This window comes from Melozone crissalis, unplaced genomic scaffold (assembly GCF_028551555.1).
Source record: "Melozone crissalis strain CALT ecotype California unplaced genomic scaffold, PUWL_Pcris_2 ptg000006l_1, whole genome shotgun sequence".
Classification (NCBI taxonomy): domain Eukaryota; kingdom Metazoa; phylum Chordata; class Aves; order Passeriformes; family Passerellidae; genus Melozone; species Melozone crissalis.
The window spans coordinates 569,853-577,221 of record NW_026535784.1 but is presented as its reverse complement, the minus strand read 5'-3'; positions in this window follow the sequence as shown (position 1 = coordinate 577,221).

Sequence of the window (7,369 nt, the reverse complement as noted above, 5' to 3'; positions counted from 1 at the left end):
CCCAGAACAACCGGCCACTTTTGGATTTTTAAGAGATCAAAAGTTGAATTTTGAGGTTTTAGGGGGTTCTGGTGGGGGTTTAATGGGGTTTTGGTGAGATTTTAATGGGGTTTTAATGGGGTTTTTCCGCAGCCCTGCCGCATCCCCCCTCTGGCGGCGCCTGGAGCGGGCCCAAGGCGCGTCCGCACTCCTCGGGAAAAGGCGGATGCACAAAAAGGGGGAATATCAAAATGATCTCGTTTCTGTCTCTCCTCGGTCTCCTATGGAACAAAGGACAGATGGGAACAAGAAAGGAAGGAAAAAAGCATCACCTGTTCCCATCCAGTCCTGGAGCGATCCGGTCATTATCTCGGAGCTTCACATTTCCAAAGGGGCTTCATTTTCCTTTGAAACACTGGCATTTTGTTAAAAAAAAAGAAAAAACAACAAAAAAAAAAAAAACCAGGAAAAAATCTGAATTTAAGCATTCTAACACCCCCCCAGCCCAAAGGGGTTTTCCATGCTTTTCCCCACAGCCCTGAGTTTAACACCTGGGAAAAGAAAGTGGGAAGGAAATCCAAGGAAAAGAGAAAGAAAGGGCCCCCCCAAGGGCGGCTTTTCCCGATCTGCATCCGACAAAAGCCTTTGGTTTTCTGTCATTCTTTTCATTTCCTTGCTGGCTCCCCCAATTGTCAAAGCCCTCAAGAAAATGCACTTTAGCTCTTTGTCCCCAAATGTAATTTGATAAACTCCGGGCAGAAACATTCGGGTTTCGGAGGCTTTTCAGAAAAAAAAAAAGAGGAAAAAAAGGGGAAAATAAAGGAAAATAAAGGAGTGGAAGAAAGGGGGAAAAGGGGAAAAATAGGGGGGGAAAAGGAGAAAATAAGAGGGGGGAAAGGGGAAAAATAAGAAGGGAAAAAAAGGGAAAAATAGAGTGGGACAAATGAGAGAAAAGAGGAGGAAAGAGAAGAAAAATGAGGGGGGAAAGGAGAAGAAAGAAGGGGGAAATTATCAAATAATGAAAGGGAAAAAGAAGATAAAGATAAAGGATAAAAAGAAGAATTGAAAGAAGGGAGAAATGAGGGGGAAATAAGAGAAAAGATGATGAGGGAGAAAAAGAAGAATTAAAGAAGGGAGAAAATTAAGGGGAAATAAGGAAAAAAGAAAAACTAGATAAAGGAGAAAAAGGAGAAGGAAAGGAAGGGACAAAATGAGGGGAAAAAAAGAAGAAAGAAAAAAGGGATAAAGAAGAATAAAAAAAAGAAGGGAGAAAAATTGGGGGGCAGAAAAAAAGGGGGAAAATAATTTTAAAAAAGAAAAATAGAAGGGAGAAAATAAGAAAAAGAAGAGGAGAAAAAAGAAGCAAAAGAAGAGGGAAAAAAAAAAGGAAAAAGGAAGGAAAACCCCAGGAAGGGTAAAAGTGGGGGAGCCCCTATTGAAGAATCTCCTGGAGCCTTTGGAATTTACAGAGCGGGATTTTGGGAGCGGGGTGATGGAGCCAAGGCCGGAGTCTCGGGGAGGGAAGCCTGACATTGTCATCATCCCTAAATCCTTGGGAATCCTCATTTTCCAGCGGCACTTTCCCCCCTGTGGGCGGGGACCACCGCGGCTCCCACGCTATAAAACGCTCCGGGTTTTCCCGGGAGTGGGGAGCGGCCGCCGGGGCCAACGTGGGCTTGGAGGTTGGGTGAGTGGTAAAAATAATCTGGATTTTCTTCCCAGGGATTTTTCCAGGTGGGGGTTTGGGGTTCGGGGTGCTGCCGCATCCAATCGTGCACGAAAGCCTGGAATATCCGCGGCGCTTCCCGTGGGATCTGCCAAGGGGGTGGTGGTTGTTTGTTCATCCAGAGGGTGGGAAAAGAGGCGATGACAATTCCCAAATTTCAGTGCAGGGATGGAAAGGCGCCTGGTTTGAAAAATATTTTGGGATGGAAAGCCTTAAACCAGGAATAAGGGCCTGTTCCCGGCTGTGGGAAATGGTGGAATTCCGCTTCCAGCGGGAGAAGCGGCTCCCAAAACCTCAGCAGAGTTTTGGAGGGGAAAGAGCAAAATTGAGGAAAGAGTAAAAATTAATTGGGAAGTTTGGGGGATAAGGGGAAAAAGCTGGATTTTGGCTGCAAAAAATTCCAGCTGCAAGTTTGGCTGCAAAAAAAATTGGGGTTGAAAGTCTGGATGCAAAAAATTCCAAGTTGAGGGTTTGGATGAAAAAAAAAATCCAGTTGGAGATTCGGGAGCAAAAATTCAATAAAATTGGAGGATGAGTTAAAAAATGAAATATTTTTGGATATAAGTTCCTGGGATTGTGGAAGTTGCCCCTGCCCAGGGCACGGGGTTGGAATGGGATATTTAAGGTCACTTCCAATCTGGAATTCCCTGATTTTCATGTCAGGGTTTTCCCTGCTCCTCATTATCAGCCTGGAAGGGGCGGCAGTTCAATTCCAAAGGGGCTGGAGCTGGGATTCCCCTGGAATGTAAAATTCCCTGGATTCTGCCCTCCTGAGCTTCACCTCTGGAGGTGGATGAGAGCGGGAAGGAGCTTGTGGTGCATCCCAATTATTAAATCAGCTCTGAAACTGTTAATTAATATTAACTAATGGAAATAAACACCACAATCAAAGTGAAAAAATGGGACAACATTCCTAATAGATCATTATGAGGAAATCCCAGCTGGAAAATTAAAGAGATTTGAATGAATTGGGGCTTTTTTAAATTTAATTTTTGAAATTACATAGGGGATGAGGTAAAAGAAAAAAAGTCATGGTGTGAGACATGAAAATTGAAAATTCCACCTCTGCCTTCCAAGTTTTTTCCCAGTTTCCCCTTTGGGAATGTTTTGCCTGGATAAGGAAAGGGGAAATTGGGGTGTGGGGGAAAAAAAAGGGAAGGGATGTGAGGAAGCCTCAGAGAAGGGAAAAAAATAAATGTAGATTTTTGGGAAAGGAAAAGAATAAAAAAGGAATTAAAAATTAATATTACCTGGAAGCGCCTCTGGAATTTTCTCAGGGAATCCAATCCGTCCGTGCGGCCGAGGGGGTGCAGCTGCCTGTGCCAGGGAGCGGAAAACAGGGAAGGGAAATTCCCAGGGGGAGGTTCTGTGTGCAGGGGGAGACCCCAGCACCTCCTTTGGGATCAGCTGGGGGGGGGCAGAGCTTCCCTAAATTCCCTGGGAATGGGGAAATCCCGGGAATGCTGCTCCGGGTGCAACCTCCGGGACTCTCTGCTGCTCTCTCCAGCTGGAATTGAACAGCACTGGGAATTTCAGGAGCTGCAGGGACAGCATTGCCCACTCCTGGCATGGGAAATCCCAGGAAATTTGAGGGCAAAAATGGAATTTTGGTGCTTTATGGCCCAGGCAGAGGGAGAGCCTGGAGGAAGCTTTTCCTACAGGAAGGTTGTTCCCTCCTGAAATTCCCTGTTTTTCCCAGTTTAGGAATTCAGGGTCTCGTTTGTGTCACAAAATTGGACTCTGGGGTCCAATCCTGAGGGAAAAGCGGGATTGAACCCCGGGATTTGGGGGTGGTTCAGCCCCAAACCCATCCTGGGGGAGGAGATCCCGGCATTCCCATTCCCGATGGGAAATCCGGTGGTGCCATCGCCCCTCTCCCCTCTGGAATTGTCGCTCCCCCGGTGCTTTCTCCACCCCATTTGTGATTTCACGGCTCCTTGGCTTTGTTTGGGGATGATAAAACTCCCCAGGCTCCAGGAAAAGTTGGGAATGCTGTGGCTGCATCCCATGGACCTGGCTTGAGCTCCAGGTCTGACCTTGGAAAAGCCTGGATTTACCTCCAGAGGTGGGAATCTGCTCCAAGAGAAACCCTTTTAACCCCACAAATATTTTTTTTAGGCATTCCCACTTTCTCCTTTAATTTCTAGTGGCAGGAAAAGAAATATTAGACATTCCCATAAAATTGTTATGGAATTCTGTGCCAGTAGCTCATCCCTGCTCCTCAGAGGGGCTTTTCCACACACTTGGAAAGACTTTGGGACAGGAATTCTGCTGCTTTGGGGAGGCATCCCAGGGATGGATTTTTCCATGGAAAAGGAAGGAGGAGGGAAGGCTGGGAATTCCAGGGGGTGTTTTCCACTGGGGTCAGGGATGGTTTTGGGAAGGTGTTTAGGGAAGGAGTTTTGGAAGGCGCTTCAGGAAGGTGTGAGGTGCTCAGAGCAGGATTTTGGGGGAAGATGATTTGGGAAGGGGCCTCAGGAAGTGTTGGGAACGGTATTTTGGGAAGGTTTTTGGGGAAAGGCATTTTGGGAAGGTGTGAGGTGCCTGGAGCAGGTGTTTTAGGAACATCCTTTGGGAAAACTTTGAGGAAGATGCTTTGGGAATGGTTTCTGGGAAAATGCTTTGGGAACAGTTTTTGGGAAAATGCTTTGGGATGATCTTTTGGGAAGGTGTATTGGGAGAGTGTGAGGTGCTTTGGGAAAATCCTTTTGGGAGTCATTTTGGGCAAGAATTTTGGGAAGATATTTTGGGAAGGGGCTTCAGGAAGATGCTTTGGGAAGGGGAGTTAGGACAGCATGAGGGGCTTTGGGAGCCACTTGGGGCAAATATTTTGGGAAGACACTTTGGGAAGGGACTCTGGAAAAGTATTTGGGGAAGTTATTTGGGGAGGCTTTTTGGGAATGTTTTTCAGGAAGGTTTTGTGGGATGGGGAGATTTGTGTGGGAGTTTCAGGAAGCTGCTTTGGGAGGGGTTTTTGGGAATGTTTTTCGGGAAGGGGAAGGTTTTTTGGGAATGTTTCTCGGGAAGGTGCTTTGGGATGGGGAGATTTGTGTGAGAGATTCAGGAAGACGCTTTGGGAAGGTTTTTCAGGACTGTTTTTCGGGAAAGGAAAGGAAGGTTTTTTGGGAAGGGGAAGGTTTTTTGGGAAGGGGAAGGTTTTTTAGGAATGTTTCTTGGGAAGGTGCTTTGGCATGGGGAGATTTGTGTGAGAGATTCAGGAAGACGCTTTGAGAAGGTTTTTTAGGAATGTTTTCCGGGAAGATGCTTTGGAGAAGCGATTGGGGCCGAGCCCAGGGACACCCGGTGGGGCGGAGGGGGCGGGACAGGGTGGGGACAGGAGGGGACAGTGCCACCTCCACCTGCCGCCCCTGCAGTTCCCGCGGCCGCCACCGGGTGGGGCCGTCGGGCCGGGAGTGAGCGGCGGGCGCGGGGGGGGGCGCGGGGCCCGCGGGGCTCGGGGGGCTCCGGGCCGGGATGCGCCGGCCCCGGGGGGGGATCCCCGCTCCACGGGCACCGATCCCACCCTGGGGGCACCCGCGGGGGGACAGGAGGGGTCCCCGCTACGGGATGGTGACGGGAATTCCCATGGGATGTGGTTTTGTGGGGGGTCTCCATCCCTTCGGGAATGGGGAGGGGGTAGCGGGGCTGGGGGTGCGAGGATGCGGGAATTGGGGTGATCCGGGGGGATCCCGCCCCTCGGGGGCTATGGGGGGCAGCCTGGCTCTCCCCCGGGGTCACCCCAAAAATAAAAGTAGTGAGGGGATCCCCCGGCCCCCCGTTCCCTGCGATCCCAGCGGGAACAGAGCGGAGCCAGGCGGGGAGAGACGGGGAGGGGGCGCAGGGGAAGGGGGAACTCAAAGAACTTTTGTTTTTCCTGTAATCTGAAGCAAATGCGTGGCTGCGAGCGGGCGGCCCCGGTACCTGCTGCCATCCCCGGGGTGGGGGGGAAATAAGGGAATTTTGGGGGGGTTGGAGCCTCCTGGACAATGGGGACACCCCTGGGAAAAGCGGCGTCACTCAGGCTGGCCTGGGAGGCTGCGGGGAGGGGGAGCAGGAAACCTCCCCCCCGCAATAAAATAAAATAGAGCAAGACCCCAAAATGTGGTGGGGGCACTGAGGAAATCATTGCAAGGTTAATTATCACTGGTAATTAGGGGAGGGTGTTCAGGAGTAATGCAAGGGGGAAAAAATTGAGGGGGGGGAGGGTTGGGTCACGGCAAGGGGGCAATTCTGTAATGGGGGAAATTTGGGAAATAATGGGAAAAGGAGGGGGGTCAGGATCATCAAAGAGGGAGGGAAATTATTCCCGGGAGGAAATGATGGAAGGGGAACATGAACAAACAGCGAGAAATTATTGGGGAGGGGGGAAAAAAGTCAGTGATTGGGGTGAATGAATGTCAGGTTTGCGGGTAAATCTGTGCCTGGGTGGGGGCAGAGAGGGAAATCACGGACAGGGAAAATAATTAGGGGATAAACTGGGGGAGAGGGTCATTAAAAAAGGGGCAACTGATTGGGGGAAGTCCTGTGGGGAAGAAATTTTTGCGGGGGCATGTTTTAAGGGTTAAACATTGAGGGGAGTGAGTGGGGCTTAAATATAGGGGATGGTGGGAGGGAAAGTCGTGAAGGGTTAAATATGGGGGGAAATATCAGGGATTAAACATTGGGGGAAATGATTGGAGGTTAAATTTGGGGGAATCATCACGAGGGGGAGTCAGGGTCAAATATTGGGGGGTTGTGGTGAGGGGGGAACAAGGAAGGGGTTAAATGGGGGCGGGGAGATTGCCAGGGTAAAATGATCGAGAGTTAAATATTGGGGGGGGGGGGGACAATCAATAGTTAAATATTGGTGTGGGGGGGATCGATTAAATATTGGGGGACTTTGTTATGGGGGAAACAACCAAGGATTAAATCCTGGGGGGGTTGTGGTGAGGGGAAGATGATCAAGGGGTTAAAGGGGGGGGGATTTTGCCAGGAGAAAATGATCGAGGGTTAAATATTGGAATATTGGGGGGGGGGGCAAATCACGGATTAAATAATGGGGGGGTCAAATCAAGAATTAAATATTGGGGGGCAAATCAAGATTAAATATTGAGGGGGCAAATTAAGGATTAAATAAGGGGGGAGCGATCAAGGATTAAATATTGGGGGGACGATCCCGGCGGGGATGTGGCAAAGGGAAAAGGACCAAGGTTTGAATATCGGGGGGCCAATCCCAAGTGGATCAAATACAGGAGGGTGCTGTGGCGAAGGGAAAAGGATCGAGGATTGAATATTTTGGGGACAATCCCAGGGGGTTTAGATACAGGGGGAGGGGGGTGTAGTGGCAAGGGGAGAAGGACCAAGGATTGAATATTGGGGGGACAATCCCAAGTGGATCAAATCTAGAGGGAGTTGCGGCAAAGGACCAAGGATTGAATATCGGGGGGCCAATCCCGAGTGGATCAAATCCAGGGGGGAGCTGTGGCAAGGCCAACACGATCTCGGGTTGAACGCTGAGACAATCCCGGACTAAATCTCGGGGCGACCCTGGCCTGGGGGTGTCCGGGGGGGAGCTGAGGGTGTCAGGGGAAAGCTCCCGGTGCCCTCCGCTCCTCTCCAAGGGTTAACGCGAGCGGACGGGGGTCGGGGCTGAGCCGCTCTCGTCTCTCCTCAGGCCGGCGGCGG